Genomic DNA, 21,182 nt, shown 5'->3' with positions numbered 1-21,182 from the left:
ACGCGGTCGAACGCTTTTTCAGCGTCCAAACCCACTAGCACCGCTGGAATCTTAAATCTGGATGATTTCTCGATAAGGTGGATGGTACGCCGTATATTATCGTGCGTCTGACGCCCTTTAATGAAGCCCGACTGATCCGGATGGATCAATCGGGGCAGCAGGTCATCCAGGCGGCTAGCTAGGATCATGGAGTAAAGCTTAGCATCTAGGTTCAGAAGTGCTATGGGGCGGTATGATGCACACACCAGAGGGTCCTTGCCCGGTTTAGGCAGGACCGTGATCACCGCCTCTGCCATTGATTGGGACACTCTCGCCTCCTTCGCCACCGCTCGAAATAGAGCCGTCAGATGCGGGGCGAGCTCATCTACAAAGTGTTTGTAAAAGTGGGCGGTATAGCCGTCGGGCCCAGGTGCCTTGTGGAGCTTGAGACGCTTTATGGCACTTCGCACCTCCTCCACGGAGATAGGTTCGTCCAGCCTGTCCCGATCCAGCGCCGACAGCTGGGGGCATTCCACCCCATCGAGATAAGCCGTTTGCGCGTCGTGCGCCAGCGGGTTCCCCCCATACAGCTCACCATAGAAATCCCTAAAGGCTCTGGTCTTCGCCGCCTCCTCGTGCGTGACTCGGTCTGGCCCAACCCGAATGCCTTCCACATAGGATTTTGCCCGCTGAATGCGGAGCTTTCGGGCCAACTGAGAACCCACCTTGTCCCCCTGTTCATACCCCGCGCGGCGCAGCCTCAGTAAGGTATATTCTGCCCTGGCGCTATAAATCGCCCGCAATTTACCCCTCACCGCCGTGAGTTGCCGCTGCAGATCGCGAGTGGGTTTATCTTTGTGCCTACCCTCCAACCCCTTGAGTTCCTCCTCCAGTGTCTCCCGTTCCAATGCTTGTTGTCGCCGCAGCGACGCCTGTAATTGGATACATTTGCCCCTCATCACCGCCTTGAAGGCGTCCCAAGTATTTTGATGCGAGGTGTCGGCAGGTGGGTTGTCCTGGAAGTATTCCCCTATGGCCTCGGTCAGTTCCACTCTCCGCACTTGGTCGCGCAGGAGGGCCCCCGGAAAGTACCATCTGCCACGACTCCGCTCCCCCCACTGAAGCTCCAACAAGACCATCCCGTGGTCTGAGACCGAAAGGGGGAGAATCTGCGCCCCCGTCGCCTTCCCCACTAATGCCTGACTAATGAAGATGTAGTCTATTCTAGTGTAGGTTCGGTGGACATGGGAGTAGAAAGTGTAGTCTTTTGCCGTCTCATGAAGAGCCCGCCACCCATCCCGCAGCCCGAGTGAATCGAAGCGGTCCTTGACTCGTTTGGAGAATACTGATGATCTCGCCCCCGCCACGTGAGAACCGTCCAGGGCACCATCCCACAGGCAATTAAAGTCCCCCAACAGAATGATGGGGCCCTCCGCGAACCCGCCCAGGGACCCCAACATGCGTGCTGTGAACACCGCCTGTCCCGTGTTCGGAGCATACACGACCGCGATGGTGCACAGTTGGCCCTGAAGCCGCCCCTTGAGCATGAGCCATCTCCCCTCCTTATCTCTCTGTGAGTCCACTACCTGGAAGGGCATCGAGCTGTGGAACAATATCGCCACTCCATTATGTTTGGTGGCGGCCGCTGAGTGAAAAATCTGTGGGAAAGCCCTATGCTTGAGTCTACCCACATCCTCCCTTGTAAGGTGCGTTTCCTGCAGCGCAACTACCTTGACCTGCCTATCCACGATGTACTTCAGGACCTGCTGCCTCTTCTGGGGCGAGTTCAGGCCTTTCACGTTCCATGTAGCCCACGTCACCATCTTAAGTAAGTGTAGACCCCCCTCTCCACCCCGTGTTGTAAGATCCGCCGATGCAAGACCTCAGCGCCTGTCCTCCACCCCCCCCGGGACCCCTTCCTAACTTCTCACTGTCTCTCCCCGGTCTCCCCCCATGACTTCGTTGCAGCCTACCTCTGGTACCCTCTCCCCCCCACCCGACCCCCTCGCACCCCCCCCCCCTCCCGTATCCCCCCCCCACAAGCACCCAACCATGGAACCCCACATACCCGGGGTAATTCCAGGGAAAGTAACCAAGACCCCGCCCCATCGAACTCCTAACCTCATCAACTTGCTCCGCAACCGGCAGAGCATCAACAACATGTGGGCCAAACAAAGGGCTCATAGAGAAAAACAAAAACCTCAGTGTCTATGTAGCCGCAATGTCTCTGCGGAGATTGCCGCCTCCTTCTCCGCTGGGCCGTCACAGACTCGTTGCCAGCCACCTGGCTGCGCCGCTCGGGCTCCCGGGGCCCTCCCGGCCTGAGGGGCCCCCGCGGCGGCTCTAGAACTGCATCCCGGAGAATCCCGGACTTCCACCTCGCGACCGTTACTCACGGTGAGGACCTCCTCGCTGGCGTGACCCATTGGTTTTTAATAAGCTGATGCTTAATCTACTCGAATTCCAGGGAATTCTAATAGTTATGGGAGCCTTCAATTGTATTATTAATCAGACTTTAGACACAACTTCTCGATGCTCTGTTGTGAGGATGGGGAAAGTAAGGAATTCAATATTGGAACTTGCAAGGGTGCACGATATATAAGATGTTTGGCGAGATTCCCTGGGTTTTACATTTTATTCTTGTCCACATAGGCAATACTCGAGACTGGATATGGCTTGGGTTAGCAATGTAGTTCTGAATACAGCAAAGATGGAGATTTGTCCGAAGGTCACTTCAGATCACAACCCATTTTTATTAACAATTCGACCAACAGCTGTTGTTAATGCAGGGCAGCTTTTTTCTTTTCCACGCTATCTGTTATCTGACGAGAAGTGTATTTTGCATATGGAAAAACTCTTGGCTGAATTCTTAAGTTTTAATATTGGTTCTGCCTCTTCTCACATGATTTGGGACTCTATCAAAGCGTCCATTAGATGTATTACTCAGCAATACATACCATCTAAAAATAAAGCAAAAGAGGCTGTTGTTAGGGAGACTCTGAGGACTCTAATTGGAATGGAGTTTTCTCATGCACAATCTGTTAGAAGACCTGATGATGATCAATTATCAATTTATTTTAAACTAGTAGAAGCAAAGGAGAAGGCATTAGAGATTATTAAGGAAAGAGCAACAGTGGTCTTCAATAAATTTCGCTCGGAACAGAACGAATATAGTGAACAAGTCGGGAGAGTACTAGCCTATAAAATCGCCGATAAAAAATCCAAAAATAAGATAGCTGAGATTAAAGGACTGGATAATGTGATACACACGGAAGCTAGGGCGATTCTGGAGCAATTCGCTCTTTTTTTACAAAGATTTATATGCCCCTTCAAATCTAGTAGAACTAGGGGAGGTATCTTAATATTTAGATAAAGCACGGATATCATCCATAAAAGCTCAGGAGGCTGCTCAACTGGAGCAGGAGATATTGGTAGAGGATACATGGTTAGCTTTGGCTTCTCTTACTATGGGTAAGGCCACAGGTTAAGATCAGATCACGATTGAATTTTATACATTTTTAAAGAATATCTAAACCCCATTTTTTATAAGAGTGATTAAAGAAATAGGAGAAACAGGGGCGGTTCCTCGTCATGGGATAACACAAATATGGTATTCTTTTTAAAGATGAATAAACCGTCAGCAGCTTGTGGATCATACTGTCCGATTTCACTTATTAATGTGGATGCTAAATGGTTCGCTATGATTTTGGCCAATCACCTTTCTTCATTTATGGTAAAATTGGTTTTGGGGCACCAGCATGGCTTTATCAAGGCAAGAGATACAACTATTCATATTAAAACTGCCATTATGGCATTTGATTTGGCCAAGCAAGCTAAGAGTACACTAGGGATGATACTTCTAGACACAGAAAAAGCGTTTGACATGGGTAAAGGCGCTCTATCGCTCACCCCAGGCCAAACTAAGGTATGAGGGGTTACAGTCTAGGGTTTTTCGGATAAATAGGGGTATACGACAGGGGTGTACTTTATCCCCCCTGCTGTTTGCCTTATACCTTGAACTTTTTATCCGAATTCTTATGATGAACAAGGGTATTTGCCCATTATCATGTGGACCTAATGAGCTAAAACTTAATGCCTATGCAGATGATATCGCAATCTTTACGATAGATCCAATGCAGTCGGTAGAATTAACTAATCAGGAGCCCATTAGCTTTGGTATTTTCTCTGGCTACAAATTGAATACTGACAAAACTCAGATTTTGTTGAACTATACACCAGAAACCCCAATAATGGGACACTGCCCGGAAACTATATATCTAGGCGTTCATGTTACTCCAAAGATCCAAAACATCATTAAATTAAATTATGAAGCGCTCTTGATCGATACTACCAGGAAACTTAAGAATTGGCATAAGCTTCCCATTAGTATCATCGGACGATGCAATATTGTCAAAATGACAATTCTTCCTAGGTTTCTTTATTTATTTAGAACTATTCCTTTGAAATTGCCGAATTTGATCTTTAGGAAATTAGACGGGATAGTAGGTAGTTTTATTTGGGGGTATAGGTGGGCACGCCGGGCTATTAAGTTCTTAAAATACCCCTTTAGTCAAGGTGGTCTTGTACTGCCTGATTTTAAACTATATTATTGGGCTTCATTTACGAGCAGACTTCGTAGCCTTCTTTCTAGTAAGGATCAAGACTTTAGCCATAGGCTTTTGTTAAATCGGGATAGTAATAGATTTCTTTATCGCACACATGACCCTAATTACAGTAAAATTGTATGTTTTAAGACCCTAAGGGACATAGCTATAATCTGGCGAGAAATATCTAATACGTACTCTTTGCTGATTTATTTTAATACTTGCCCATTGTGGGATAACCCACTTCTCCCAGACATTTTTCAGGATAGTATAGCCAAACAATGGGCCAGTCTGGGGTAGATAAACTCAGAGATTTATATGAGATAGAGGGCTTTTGTACTTTTCAAGAGTTGAAAGACTCATTTTCTCTACCACAGCAGCACTACTATCAGTATTTCCAATTTAGGGATTATTTCTTGAGATCACAAGGACTCAAGGCAGTGGAACCCCATCAACTATTGACTTTTTTTCATGAACCTTTTCAGGGAAAATCAATTTGTACTGGTTATCAAATATTCAGCCTGGAAAGACCGGATCCTATTGGTCTTTTAGCTGAGAAATGGAGTGCAACTCTTGGGGAGGAAATATCTGTCACAGCCCTAGAAGCTGCACTTATTACAGTAAAAGGTGCAGTGTGGTCTATTAATTTAAGGCTTCAACAATTTAAAACCATATGTATGCTGTATTACACACCTGATAAAATTGTTAGATGGGGGCAAGTAACTGCGCAGCACTCAAGTAATAAGACGTGTTGTTCTAAATGTGGGGTATATGGAGTAAATATTGTTCATATGTTTGGTATGTGCCCTATGTTAACGTTAACGACCTTTTGGCAAGGGTTTCGGAATGCATTAAGAAATCGACTTGGATTAGATGTGACTTTTACTACAAGTGAGATAATGCTAGGCTACAGAGATGATGCTAACAGAGCGAAGAAGGCTTTAATGGCTATAGCTATAGTCTCTGCTAGGTTGACTATAGCCCGGGCATGGATTTCTCCAAAGCCATGTAATGTAATGGAGTAGTGGAGTATTTTTATCAAAATGTTTGCACGAGAAAAAGCTTTGGCTAAAATTAGAGGCTTTAAGGCACTACGAAACTTTAATGCTATTTCGCATGGTATGATTCAGGATTAAGTTGCTAATTATTTCTTTCCTGCTTTGTTTTTCACTGTCACTTAGTTAGCTCTTCTTAATGTTATTTTTTATTGTATTAATACTACCCCCCTAGGGAAAATGAAATGAATACGAAAAAGTATGCAATAGGGGATTTTCTGTTTGTATATTTTGTGTTTGAACCCTTTGCAAAAATAAAAATGTATAAAAAAAAAAAGGAAATAACTTAACACTCCTCAGTAGGGTATCTCCAATGGAGTCTCCCAATATACAAACACGACTGATGGTAGGGGGCTCGTAGTTGGGAAGTAAAGACACTAATAAGATCAGCAGTATGTTGATCTGAAGCATACCAGAAAACCATGGTGTGAATTCACAATATACAATAGCTGAAAAGAACACCTGAGGAAATGTAGACAACATTTGCACATCCTTTAGTGTGTCTCAAAGAGGCACAATGAGTGGGATGTATTTGTCTCTTCCAGCAGCTGGAGACATGTCTTTGAGTCTTTGAGTCTTTGAGACCCGCTGGAGGAGATGCAATTTTTTATACGTGAGATTCCCAAGAAACATCGCTATCAAGTATGACAGGACATTTTGATTTGATTGAGTGTACCCCAGATGAAAGGGCCAGGGCTTTCGGAAATGGATTGGGACACAATGATAAATTGTTATAACAAATAGATTTTAAACGCTCTTATCATAGGTTCAATTGATACATTCACTTACTGGAGGATTATCAATCAATTGTTGTTCTCTACCAAGAAATGAAGAACAATTAAGAACTAAGAAATAAAGCATAAAAGTTTTTACATTTATTGTCTGAATTTCTCAGCTCATTTTGAGTGCCTAAAGCTAGTTCACCTTGGGACTGAGGTCACAGACTACAGCTAATAAATTTTTGACTAATGTGTTTTTTGTTGGTAAACAAGTCAAAGGAGCACAGTAATACCCTGAAAAATGTTAGCAGAAATATGCAATAGCAGAGTGGGCCATTGGATGTTGCACTAGTGTATTCTGCTATTAATGTAAGTCTTGACTACGCTCAACTTTTCGTGACCCCACTGCTTAGAAGCCACAAACAATCCAATACCAACCAAAACAACTGAAAAGAAGAATACAAAGTATCATAAATATAGCTCCATTTGGAGCATCAGGAAAAGTTTCATTAAGTATAATGTCCATATATATCCATCAAAAAAGTTCAATTAAATTCCTCAGGATCCTGGTACGCAAGTTCAAATCCACCTTTATTGAAGTATTTGATCAAACAAATTTACACCTCACCCAGCCAACGTGTTTCATCCCTTAGGACTTCATCAGGGTTGGATAATTCATCAGTCACATGTTGTGTACACTGTTTATCAAAGAACAGATATCTGGATATGTTCAAGAGTGATTGTTGGGTGATAGTGTGCCCCCCATTTCATCACCTATGTCCGTTTCAAAGTCCGAAATGAAGGGCCATTGGCCTGCAGGGATGTGCAAATTTGTTTGATCAAAAAGTTCAATAAATCTTCCTGCAACAGTGCCGCTCACAAACCTTCAGAATTAGTTCTGTGCCATATGTATCCTGACAGTTAGCTTTCATCAAGTGTTTAAAAAAAGCTCCTCTTGATGTGTGGTCAACCCCATGTTTTCAGGACTGATGCTGCTATTTTTTTACTCTGACACTGGGGCACTGCTGTCCAGTCCCCAGTGTATATGCTCTGACCCCTAAAACATTGTAAAATTTACTAACTCCTAATTGGAATATTTAACTTCCCAGTAAGGCCATAGTATATTGTGCAGGTAATACACAAACAGTATGGAAACGTTAAAAAAACCCGTAGACTGCAGCACATGTTGTGCCATTTACTGAGCTGACAATGCAAACATGCTTCAGACCTACTTGTATAGCTTGACCTATGACCCAAGGGTGTCCGATGAAGCCGCTGCACTTGCTGAACCTCCACACAGCAGGGAGCAGGAGTTCCTAGAATCGGGAGTGGGGAGATCCTTCTGTGAGGTAGAATCATAAAGTCAGTCGCATTGAATGCTTCTGTCATCGTCTTTAGAGTCAGTGCCCCAAAAGAGGCCACCAAAATCACAATATCTCAGATCTCACAAGATTTCAAGTCCTGCGTTGTTTGCTGGTCATGTGCTTGAAAGAAGGCCTCTTGAGTGGGGGACCAAGCGCATGGCAAGCCACAATGAGAGATAAAGAGCATCAGTGCCATACACTATGCCAATAAGGCCTAAGACTAATTAAATAATGAGAAAACAGCCAAGCTCATCAGGCGTGGTAACCATAGAGTTAAATGGTAAGGAAATTAGTAATATTAAACCTAACCTGCAATAGTCAGGTCTCAATGCCTCCTCTTGAGGTAACACCTGGCAGGGACCTCAGAGTTCCAGCTAACATTAAAAACAAGCAACATCAAGAGAAAAAGAAACCAACACCGATGTAAGCATATATTCAGTCTCATGAACCACTCCCTCAGCAAGCATCTTGAGATAACATAAAACATAATGATAACTACATAGTGAATGGTAGGAAAAGAACCCATACAGAGTGACATCTTAGGTGTAATGTTTGTCTAGTTGAATGGAGATAGCAAATGTCTCACAGGACCATTTATGAAAAGGAATCAATAGTGTTAGAACTACCAGCCTTAGGGTGGTCTTCCCCCCAACTTTTGGCCTACCTCCTCTACTTTTCTGACCTCATTTCTACTGGCTTTAGAACTCTGTGCACTTTACCTCTGCTAACCATTGCAAAAGTGTTTGTGCTCTCTCCCCTGAACATGGTAATATTGGCTCCCCCCCAATTGTCATATTAAATGTAATTATGAGTCCCTTGTAAAGTTCACTACATGTGCCCAGGGTCTGTAAATTAAATGCTACCAGTGGACCTGCATCACCCTTTTAAGTAGACCTCTAACCATGGCTTAGTCATGCCATTACAGAGCCTGTATATGCAGTTAACACTGCCATATTCGACCTGGCAAGGTAAACCTCTTGTAAGAGCTAAACCTCCACATTGTACATATAAGTCACCCCTAAGGTAGGCGGTTGACAACCCAGAGGGAAGGTTACAATGCATTTAAAAGGTAGGACATGTACTTTTAAGATTTACATCCCCTGGTAGTGAAAAACTCTCAAATTCTTTTTTCTCTACTGTAAGACCTCTCCTTCCCTTACGATAACATTGGGATTACCTTGTTATATTTTAAAAAAGAAATTTCCAATTGTGAAAAGGTAGATTTTTTGAGTTAGTTGTCTTTGGACTATTAAAATTTAAAAGCGCAATTTATGGTAATTTCGGATTTTAAATTACAAGTTTGAAAATGGCACTTTTAGTAAGTTGAAATTTTCTTACTTTATCCATTTGGTGTGTGTTGTCTGTCTCTGATTAATGTTTAGGGAGAGTGACCGATGGTCTTTGTGTATTCCCCCTAGACAGCCACACACAATGGGAGCTTGGGTGTGACTTAATGGGACATCCTGGGAGGATTGGAGGGAGGAACTGGGCACAGCCTCACACTTACACCTGAATAAGCTGTGTTCTGTCCCCACACAAAGGGCTGCATACCCCCTATAGATAGTCTGGAGCCAGGGCTAGCAAGGGAGGATTTCTATACTCTTCGAAGTCATCTCTTTGAAGTCTCCCCTACTTCAAAGGAAGAAATGGGTAAAAGTACTAGATCTCTGGCAACACCGCTTCAGTGCACTTCTGGATCTGTGAAGAAGGACTGCTGTGCTGTGAAGGGCTGCCAGTCTACTGGACTGCTGCTTTGCTGGACTCCTGCCTTGCTGTGCTGCCCTGCTCTTCCCCTGCCTTGGGGTGAAGGACTGGACCTGCATTACTTGAATCCAGAGTGACCCCAAGAACTTGCTAGCTTGCCTCCTGATCTGAAGTCTCAGGGACATAAAATACTTCAAACTCTTCTGCTGCTGCAGCTGGCCTCTGCTGTCCATGAGTCTGCCTCCCAACTGGTGCCATACCAGTCCTGGACCCTTGTACATGAGGCCTAAGCTGCTTGTTCCAGGCAAACCCAGGTATCCTATCGCGAACCGGCACTTTGGCGCTGTTGCGTGACTTGGAACCGGCGCATCACCCATGAGGGTTCCTGAGGAGCATTGGTGGGGGTCTGTAGAAACACATGTCTACAATGGTAAGGTACACACTTGTCATGCTAGAGGTTGGAAACCAGACCAAGTATACTCCTATGAAGGACATTTTAGTTGCAAATTTGGGCTGACCCTGAAAAGTATGATCAAAGATTCAGGGACAGCCAGAGCTCCCAACCAATCCTGGGTACATATTTGGGACTACTCCAATAAGGCACTGAGTGTCTGGGTGTGGGGCAGCAAGGTTAGTTGTTTAAATGGGATGTACCATTTGATAATGAGAGATCACATGACCAGTATCTGTTTTCCTGAGGTTCGCCAGCACCTAGTTGACATTAAGCTGACGGACCCCAAGAAGCTTGCTGAGTGAGGTAGACCTCTGGGTTAGCAACCAGAGTTTCCAAACAGGTATCTGGGGGAGACTCCCACAAAGGTGGTCTGGGTTCCCAAAAGAAGAAAGAGGGGGTGACTTAAAAGTAAGGAGTTCTCAAAAGGCCCCCCCAAATACTTCCCAAGGGAGTAGTGGGAACCAATCCAAGTCTGGTCCTAAGAAGAAGGGGTTCTATGATCAAAAGACAGAGAGGTTTGAACACCAAATACTGATTGCTGTAAGTATGGGCTCTCCAAGGGCAACTCCAAATGCCCCAAGAGGGCACAGCCCCCCACTGGGTGCCATACAACTGGGTTGGCGAGTGTATTGCTCCGTGCGGAGGTAGCCCCAGTCAGCTATGGCGGATGGTCAGAGGTGACCCTAGATTTCCTGGGGGATATAATGATGGTGCCTAAAGCCCACACGCCTGCAAATACTTCAAAGTATAGGCAGTGGGTTACCATTAATGGGCAATGGGTAGAGACTCTGTGAGACGCAGCAGCCAGCATGACTCCTGTCATGTGTCAGCTGGCATCAGCAGAGTAGGAACTATCAAAGACATTCCACTAAGTAGTAGTTGCCGATAATCAAGAGAGCTATCTACTGGTGGTTCTGGTTCCCTTTGAGTAGGAAGGGGGGGTTTCATGTTCTCTGAAAGTTGCTATGAGCCATGCAATGCCCGTTGATTGTTTGCTAGGCAATGACTTGGAGCACAATGCCTGGAGGGAGGTAGAGCTCAGGTCTCACTTGGAGATGATGGGATTGCCTGAGTGGGTCTGTATGACCATACAGTCCATGGCTGCTTGGGATAGGAGGTAAGAATGTTTGGAGCCTGGAACAATGGCCTAACAGCTGCCAAGGAGAGGGACAGGGGGCATGGGAAACCAGCCCCTGAAGTTCACACAGTGGAAATGGACTGGACCCCTGAGGAAGAAGCCCCCAAGTCAACCAGGAAGGACATTGCAGCCCTAGGTGACATGCGTGAGTCTTCTAGCTGGCAAGTTGAGGGAGGGCCCACCACGGAGGACTTCTACAGAGCACAGAAAGAGAGTTGCACTCTTCAAAGCTTGAAGCGACAGGCTCCATTCAGGCCCATGCAGCAGGTGATCCTGGTGCTGGGGCAGCCCATGTGCTGGTGTTCCCCGAGGGATGCAGGCCCTTTATACTGAGTTTGGCTCACAACATTATCCTGGCAGGACATTTAGGGTAAGAGAGGACCTTCCCTTCTGCTTTTATTGGCCCAGAATGAAGACAATCTCAGATGCATTCTGCAGGTCCTGTCCTACCTGCCAAACCAGTGGATAATCATGAAAAAAGCTCCCCAGGTCCAATGGGGTGCCATTACCAGTCATTGGCACCCCCATTAAAAGGGTGGGCATTGAAATCATTGGACCTTTGGACCCCAAGACCACTTTAGGCAAAAGGTTTGTCTTGGAGGACCTTTTCACCGGCTACCAAGAGGCAGAGCCTGCACCTGTGTAGGCTAGAGCTCTGATAGGGATCTTTACACGTATTGGGTTCCCCAAGGAGGCAGTGTCTGAGAGAGGCACTAACTTCATGTCTGCATACATGAATTCCATGTGGAATAAGTGTGGTGTAACATAAAGTTATGAAGGGCATGATTATGGGCCTGCCTGAGCCCATGAAGCATAAGTGGAACATCCTCTTGCCATGCCTTATCTTTGCCCACAGGGAGATAACACAGAAAGGAGTAGGGCTCAGCCCCTTTGAACTCCTCTTTGGTCACCCTCTTAGGGAACCTCTGAGCCTTGTCAAGGAGGGGTGGGAGCAAGCTCTCAGGACCCCCACTCACAACGTGGTCAGCTCCAGGCTGGCCTTCTGCAACCAGATGCAGCGCTTCTGGAAGAAGACAAATACTGATTTAGAGGCCTGTCAGTTGGTCATGAACCTCTGGTATGACCAGAAGGTCACTCCGGTGGCTATTCAGCTTGGCCAGAATGTGTGGGTCATGGAACCAGTAGAGCCCATGGCTCTCCAGGATCGTTGGGCCGGCCCACATGAGATCGAGGAACGTAAGGGGGAGGCCACCTACTTAGTGGATCTCCAAAGCCCTAGGAACACTCTAAGGGTGCTCCACGTAAACCAACTCAAGCCTCACTTTGAGCAATCCGACATGAGCATGCTCCTCATGACAGATGTGACAATCCTAATTCAATGTGTGTGTTGTGCTTTGTATTTGTAGAAAGCCCACAGGATCAACATGGGAAATGGCCCATGACAGGGGATAAAATCCATAATGTCTCTTCACTGGATGTCAGGGGGAAAGGGATCTTGTATGTACCAACCGCTTTTTGAGGTTCTGGCTGCATCTCAAATGCAAGCAACGGAGAAGATAATGTCAAGTCTCTTTTATTCAGTATGTGCCAGTTATTGCCCACCACACATTTAATGGTGGTAGAGAGACTACTGAATTTGCTAACACAAACTAGTCTGTCTATGGTATCTGTAGGTCTAGTTTCCAATAAGGCAGCACAGTTGTTATTCCTGCGTCATTTGCTGCAGATCTCGCTTGCCTTTCAGGATATTCTTTAAGTACCTCTGTGCAGATAGATTGCATGCATGTGTCTAATACTTAGAAACTTGTGAATAATTACATCCAATTGAAAGAAACTGTCCCACAGGTATATTGTCTCTGAATGCTCTAGGGTGGAAGCTCTGATAGGAGAGTAAAGAGTTATGGCCCATAGGTTTCCTGTATAACTCTGTCTCTTTAGTAACCTCTGAGGGATATATCAAGAGGTCCCAAAACGGAAACTTTTTCTTGCTGTCTTCACAGGTAAATCTCAAAATTTGATTCCTGGAGTTGAGCCAGATATTACATTCTAGAATTGTGTATTTTTCATTTTTCCAGATGACCAATATATTGAATATTGTCTGAGGAAGTGTAAGTGGTTTTAAAACTGCGCAAGTAGAGATTTGCTAGAGTTTGACCTGTCATTCCACCCACCTACTTCAAATGGGTGGAATTAAAGGTCAGTTTTCATTGAAAACTTCTAAATGCTCCCCTCACCATGGTAGAGGACTCCCATAGTGAGAGGGGCACTGAATTGTTTATTTTCAAAAAGAAAATTAAGTTTTGGGATTTTCTTGTCAAAATAAAAAAGGAACCTGTTTGGTACCGGGCTCTGGCTCATTGATGGAGCATTGTACCAAATAGGAAAATACATTGAGAGGAGCCCTATTGAAAGCTGTATCTGCCAATGCATTATACATGAGAACCAGCTTGGCGGTCATCTATAATTTTGAAAGGAGGAGTAGTCTTCACATAGCGGTTGTAAAGTCCTCTACCAGGCCAATGGAGAACTCCATCCACTAAAATCTAAATCGGGCACTAAGTCTGAAGGTAGAAATCTCAACAAGCAGAAGGTGCAGAAGTACCCCCAATGTGAGGTCTTCAGTGGCTAAAATGTTTTTATTTCTCCCACTTGGAGTTTTCTCTGCCAAAATCAACTACTTCAATGGGACCTCATCCAGTGGCTATCCAACTTTGAGAGAACTTCGGCGGATACAGCTTGCAACCTCACCTCGCAGGAGGACTTTGACCTTCATGTTATAGACTAAGTCTGAAGAAAACGTTTTTGAATGTGATGAACCCACTTGGGGTAGCCTACCTTGCTTCATCATTGTCAGCCTCCAATCAAACCTAGGTACTAGTCAACCATAAACAGCGACCACTGATTGGTGCTTTAATTTTTCTTAGTGCTTTTTGGCTTAAATCTTTACTAATTCATAAGGTTTCCCTTATTAGATTTTTTTCATTTTGCTCAATGAACTCTTTTCTATTTTTTGAATTGGTTGTGGGATTTTCCTTTTTTATGTGTAGACTTTTAACTGTTTTGTTGCTGCTTAACATTTTCTTAAGTTACGCTTGTCTGCTCTGTGCCGTAGCTACTTGGGGGTTGATTCCAGGTTTAACTGTGAAACTGGTTTATTTTAATAAATATATATCCTTATTCTTTATAGTGGACTCTTGTCCACCCAAATTAATACACCACTTTTTTTTACAATATACAGTTCCTCACCTCTACAGTGTTCAGGGGTGTCTTTTCCTATAGACTCAGTTACATTTTGTATCCAACCCCACTGGGATATTTTACATGGAAAGCAGCAAATGCTTCTATGGAAGGTGACTTGGAAGTGTAGGCTTCTGATGATAGAACTGGGGGTTTGGGTGGAATGTCAGAAAATCTTTATCTCATGCATCTGTAATGGTTATCATTATTAGTTTGGCAAGTAGTTTCCCAAACTAATGTGGCAAACAATTCATTCTTGCAATCAAGAAATTGTCGAACGTGTCTCAGATCTGGACGGAACAGTCAATATTGCAGGAAGAAGGGTAGCTTCTGCAAGGGTCTGGTGTTGTTTACTCTCTCTTGATCGGTATTGCCACAGACTGACTAATAATGGAAACAATCCAAGAGAACCCTGGTAAACCTGAAGTGCCTGTGAGTTCGGTGCCATTCTGCCTATGTGGAAAATGCCTGGCGAAGTCCTAGGCTTCAGTTACATCTGCCTGTGACTGGGGCTTTCCCTTTGAAGCTTGTATGGTTGGTGGCGTCCTTCACCAGGTCCTCTTGTCAGGAGGAGATTGTATCTCCTTCCAGCCAAGGCCCTTTTGTTCACTTTCCTAAGAGCAATTCACACCTTCCAATAGGCTGCCAGTTGGGGATTATCTCTGAAGGAACTGCTAGAGACATTTAGGCAGGAAAATGCCAACTTTCAAAAAGTTAATTTTTCTACATAGTAACTTAAAATTCTACTTTACCATCAGATTGCATTTTAAATTCCAATTGAGTCCTTGACTGATGGTGCTAGCTATTCTCAAACTGAAGTTACACAATATAGGTTGTTATAATGTAAGTCAGTGCTTTTCTATGGGAGAGCCAACCTTGCCACAGCGAAAAAACGACTATGGAGATTTCTCACTGGCGGGATATGTAAAACTTAAGTTCACATGACCTACTTTTAATATCAATGCACCCTGCTCAAGGGGCATTTAGGACCTCTCTTAAGGGTGACTTTTAAGTATTAAAAAGGTTTAGGCATATCAAAGGGTTTATTTTGTCAGGATCAATTTGCAGTTTTAAACACTGCACACTGAGGTTGCGAGGGCAGGCCTGAAGACGTGCTTTGCACTGTAACGTTAACAGTGGCACAATAGGGCATACCGTCCACTAGTGACATTTAACTTACTGGCATAGGTATATTGAGTGCCATATTGTAGGGATTTATAGGTAATTTAAATATGCCGATCAGGGATTAGCCAATTCTACATGTTTTGGGGGGCCAGAGCACATACACTGGGTGCTGGACAGCAGCCCTGCAGTGTTCATAAAGTCCATACTCCAGCAGCATCAGTCCAAAAATGGGGACTAACCACTAACTGTCCAAAAAGGCACTCAAAGGAAAACAGCAAATTAAGACACACTTAAAAGTGCTACAGTACAACACATGTTCCCCTAAACACCCTGATTTGAAGATCGCTACCTACATCTTTATATTATTGAGATTGGTCTGCATAGTGAACCGGTTCAAACGTACGGCATGTACTGTAAGTAACCATAACATAATGACATTATGCATTTTTGTGTGTTGGCAGATTAGGAATATCCAAAAAGCCAACCATAGAACAGCGTTTTTCAAGCAGAAAACGATCACTGTACTGTTCGGAGATTAACATAATTACTTTCCTTTCACCCAAAGAAATACCTTAATATAAACAGACTCCATAAACGAATGCCTTGACTGATGAAGACATATAATAGCCTGCAGGAAACAGAAGCTATGTTTAATCTCCCATTTGTCTTTATTCACTTTTTATCTCCAAAAAGACACATGGAGGCATTTGATATTAAAACAAACAGGACACTGCACGCTGCCTCTGATGCCTTTCATCCAAGAAGTCGCCTGTTTACTGGGATGCTTTGTGGAGAAATCACCAGTCTACCCTCAGACGATATCGCGAGGAGTATGCAGGCAACATCAATACCGCACAGACACGCAAACACTTCTTTTTTCTCGAGCCTTGTAGTGACGGTGTAATGCACATTTAAAAAATGTTATTTTTCTTTCAATGGCACGCCAACAGACTTCAAAAGAAAAATGAAATGGGAGGAATACACAATTGATAAGAGACAAACAAAATGTCTTAACAAACCTATTCCATTTATAAACTAGGTAAAAATATCTCTTAAAATACTGGCAGTTATTTAACCAACCACCGAACTGTATGCAAGGATGTATTTTGTATACAGGAAAATTATGTTAAGTGAGAAGGCAGTTGGTTTTGCTTTGATCTTTAACTGGAATATTAACAGATTTGTCTCTCTGTGTAGAAAATACCCGTTGAGGGTCTGATTTACAGATTAATGGCCGGCCAAACTCGAAAAATGTACCTCTGACGGCCCAAGTTGCGCCAAGCCATCGGAGATAAGCCATCCGACTCTCTGCTATAGTTAGAATGGGAATTTGAATGGCTTTTTAGATCGAGCCTAGACCGCGCTTCCACTGTCAGGCAAGCTGTTGTATGTATTTTGTGAATATATGTCGTTACTACGCATTCCGTTGCAACGCATGCCTTTACCACGCATGCGTTACAACGGAATGTGTTTTCCACGCTTTGCCGTTACCTCGATTTTACCTTTACTCCGCTTTTTCTTTTTTTGGGGGGGAGACCCCCCCCAAGCCCCCTTTCTTCTTTTTTTTCCTTTTTCCGCAGGTCTCCGCCGACACTGAAATCGGACTGATGCTTTTTTTCGGATTAGGATGACGTTGTTCCGTGATGACGTTGCTTGCGTGGTGAAGATGGTCGTTGAAGCATTACGCGTTGTGAAGACGTTTACGAGGTAAGTGTATCGTTGTAAACGTAATGCGTAGAAAATGCTTCGTGGTAAAGGCTGTTTCCCGTATTTTGTGGGGTCTGACTCCGCTCACCACTTTAGATAGGCTTTTGACTGTGTCACTAAAATTGGTAGCCTCCAAATAGCTAATAGTTGGTGCATCTCCCACCGTTTCTCTCAAGTTAATTCCCATGGAGTAGTGCCGCGGGAACGAGCAGCGGCGCACATGCTGCTTGCATGCCTTGTTTTCTAATGAAACTCATTCATCCGACATCAACGTGGCATTAGCACTGACATCAGGAGAGGCAGTGTGATTTTGCCCAATCAGACAAGGAGAGCCTCACGTGTCATATAAAGACACACCTATAAACGGGCAGCTGCAGTGATCAAGTTTCAAACAGCTCAGCCATCGTGTCACTGATCAGCACTTGGATTTAATAATACATGTGCACTGCACGCCTGGCTAGTTCTCACAAACTTTGCACCAGGTGAACAATAACGTAGGCTGGCCCATGCTCCTGTGGAGCACGTGCAGCACAGAGGGTCCCCTTCCCAGGCCCCTGTACGGGGCACACCTGGGCAGCAGGCCCGGCTCCAGGAATTTTTATTTGGGTGGGCCAAGGATGCATTCGGGTGGGTCACTGCGGGCCCAATTTGTCACTTGTATGTCTAGCCAGGCCTGCTTCAGTGCCCTCCTTTATCTCTCCTTATGTCTTATTAGATCCCGTGAAACGCATTCTTTTCTTTCCAAATCTCTTTCTAAATGTTATCACTCTCAAAAAGTGTTTCCATGTAATTTCCTTCTGATGGGAAGAGGAGGTTTCTGAGGTGGGAGTATCAGGCAAGTGACACTTCTCGGGCTCTCCCTCATGACCTCCTCCTCAGACTCCCTCACTACCACCCTCCACCAGTGCCCCTCATCTCTCCGTAGCCCCTCCCCCTATTGACCGCCTCCTCAGATTCCCTCACTGCCACCCTCCTCCAGTGCATCTCATCTCTCCGTAGCCCCCTTATTGACATCCTTCTCGGACTCCCTCACTACCACCCTCTTCCAGTGCTCCTCATTACTTCATAGCCCCCCCATTGACCTCCTTCTCACCACTACTTCTCTCCACTTTGCTTATGTTTCCTTGCGGGTTCTGTCTCTTATAAACACACACATCTTATCCACATGCTCCCCTTCAACTTTCATCTCTCCCCAGCCTCATCACTTCTTTCCTTGCGCTGCTTTATTTACATCCATGTCTCCACTTCCATCCTCCCAGAGCATCTGAACTTTTCTTGTTGATTCTGTCCCTCTTAAATCACCTATCACTCAATGCTCTATGCTTTTTCTCATCTTTTTCTCAGACTCCGACCTTACCTTACCATGTGTACTCTGTCTCTCTTACATCCATTTCTCCCATGCCCCCAAGTTCATCCAATTTCCAACTGGTTCTATCTCTTATATCCACCTATCTCCTCAATGGAGAAAAGCGACTGGAAGAGCTACTGTAAGAATAAAAGCTCCCCTCGATAGTGGCACTAGCAACCATGCCAAGAGTAGTGCGCAAATTAGTATTAAAAAAGGGAGTGAAAAACCTATTCTTGAGTAGTAACATAGATGCAGCCTCCTGATGTTAGCATAGAAGATATATTTCAGACATCTTTTCTAGCTTAAAGCAACCGTACTTTGATTTTAATTTGCAGTCTCAGGACAAAAAACGCATTTCTGAGATTCAGTTTTTTTTTACCTCCCTTTTAAGGCTTTTGACGGTTCATGGAAACTAAAGGGCTGCACTGACAAGTCATATAGGATGTGCAAGTTAACCGAAGAGTCCATTGAACATAAAATGTGCCTATGTCCAGCCCTACTAGGCGTGCAGAACATATATTTAAAGTCAATGTTTAATGCTGAGGTCATAAGAACAATACCAGAGGCTGTATTATTGTGCTTTAAAGGTGGTTCTGTAAAGGTGGTAGGTAACCTTGTAAAGCTCTTGAGACATACAGTTAAGCTCTGGGAGAAAAATACTTAAATTTTTCTTTAATCTTTAAAAAAATGTGTTTAGTTTTAATGGTGCTTTTTATCAGCATTATGAGAAGTCTTATGTAAAGTAATTATTGTATATAGTTTTATGTAAACTTTAGATAATGAGGTATTCTCTCTCTCTCCTCAATGCTTTATACTTCACATCATCTCTCTGCCTGACTCTTAGAGTACCCATTGATTCTGCCCCTCTTACATCCACCTCTCACTAGTCTCTCACCCTCCCCCTCCACTATAGTTCTCTGCTGGTTCTGTGTCTCTGACTAGCTCCCATCCATGTGCTACCCTTCACCTCTCATCTGTCACTCTAGCCTTGTACATTGTCTCACTGTTTCTGAATCTCTTACATCCATCTGACTTTTTTTCCTCACTGATTCTGCTTCTATTTCACCCCCTATCTCCTCCCTGCTGCACACTTCATCTCTCATCTCTACCCAGCCTCTAATCTTTTCTCACTGATTCTGCCCCTGTAATGGCTACTTCTCCCCTCCCTCCCTACCCAGCCTCCTACCTTCTATTGGTGATCCTTACCTCTTACATCCACCTCTCACTTTCCCCTCTTCCTGCTACTTAAATTTTCATAATGCTTCTACTTTCTTGTACATCTACTGCTCCCATTCATGCAATATCTTGCACCTTTTATTTTTCTCTCCAGCCTCACGTTGTTTTCACTGGTTCTACACTCTTTAGATCCACCTCTTCCCTCCATGTTCTACTCCTCATGTTTCAGCTCTCCCCCCATCTCTACTCTCCTTGTGCTGGTTCTGACCCTTTAACATTTGCTTCTGCTCTCCATGTGCTGATCTTCGCCACTATTCCCCCAGTCTCTTATTTTTTTTGTACTTGTTCTTCTTCTTTGCATCCACCTCTACCCTTCCTCTATCCCCAATCCTTTGACCAGTGCCAGCTGGTGCCTGAAGCCGCGAGAGCATTGCTGCCTAGTATCAGCAGGCCAAAAAGAAGCTGCTTTAAACAGCTTTGAAAGGCAAAAAGTATAAACTCTCAAACTAACAGTCAGTTTGCGTGTTTGCTTTTGTCAGTACTATGCTCCTTTTCGCACTCTTCACACATTCACAAGCCATAGAGAAGCTGAGCATGGTCCCTGAAATGCACATCTGTGAAACACATGAGCATGCTTGGACGGTGATGCATTTGTAGCATTGTCCCCCCAAGCCCTATCAGAAGCCATGATACAGTAGGGCTGTAGAAGGGTCTGCCCCTGTTCCTATCCTGTCAGCAAACTCCTGGCAGAGACACAGACTCGGGGACTGAGTGAACCAGAAGATAAGAGCTGGTACGTAGAAACCTGTCTCAGTACCAGTTGGTAAGTTAGACTGTTTCCACTGCTCGTGGTTTCTCCTGTCCGTTTTGCTCACCACTGGCCAGGTTGTGTTTCCACACTAAAGCCTTAGCATGCTGTACAGGTGGTCACACATTGGGTCAGGTTTCTTAGCCTGTGATCACACTGTGTGAAAAATCTTTCAGCTGGGAATCACCTATGATCATACAGTGAGAAGACTGTCATGGCATGCTGACTTTTTGAGTGTCGAATAACAGAGCCTTAGTGCATGTGTAAATTACGATGTATTCTATAAGTAGTAATCATAATTGTACATTGAATTTATTTTAAAAGCTAGGACAATGGATCAATATGGTTTGTTGGCACTATTCTATCATGTACCTCCTGTGTTGCAGTATTTCCTATTTCCGAGTTTGAACATAAACGTATATTTTGTGAAAAACAGTGAGAGTCCTTAGTATAGAGCAGACATATATTAATTTGATTGAACTATTTTAGTCTGGCAATGTCTACCCTTGAGTAAGAACACATTTCAAGGGGTGGAAATGCTTTGTTGCAAACAAAAGTAAATGGAATAATAACTTTTTTATAAATTGTTTACTTTCACACATTTGCCACTCTGTAAACTTGTGACCTGCTGACCATTGCAATTATGGCACAATTATTTGCAAAAAGAATTTCACCTGAATTAGCAGTAATGTTTACAATAAGAGTCACATGCAAATGGCGCTTGCTCCTGTTTTGTCCACTAGGAAGAAAGGAGACAACGTAGGCACAGTACACCTGGGATTATAATGGTGTTCTAAAGAGAA

General features: G+C 44.2%; 1 long non-coding RNA gene across 1 annotated transcript in view; it reads left to right on the top strand.

The window, feature by feature from the left end:
• The window catches only part of LOC146862611 (uncharacterized), a 312,838-nt gene that overhangs the window by 176,968 nt on the left and 114,688 nt on the right, over window positions 1–21,182 (top strand). Inside the window, exon 2 of the long non-coding RNA XR_014978490.1 lies at window positions 7,598–7,706. This is a non-coding gene — a long non-coding RNA (uncharacterized LOC146862611). The remainder of the gene's footprint in view (window positions 1–7,597; window positions 7,707–21,182) is intronic.

The sequence above is a fragment of the Triturus cristatus genome, chromosome 2_2 (assembly GCF_964204655.1).
Source record: "Triturus cristatus chromosome 2_2, aTriCri1.1, whole genome shotgun sequence".
Lineage (NCBI taxonomy): Eukaryota > Metazoa > Chordata > Amphibia > Caudata > Salamandridae > Triturus > Triturus cristatus.
This window is presented reverse-complemented; position numbering and strand designations above follow the sequence as displayed.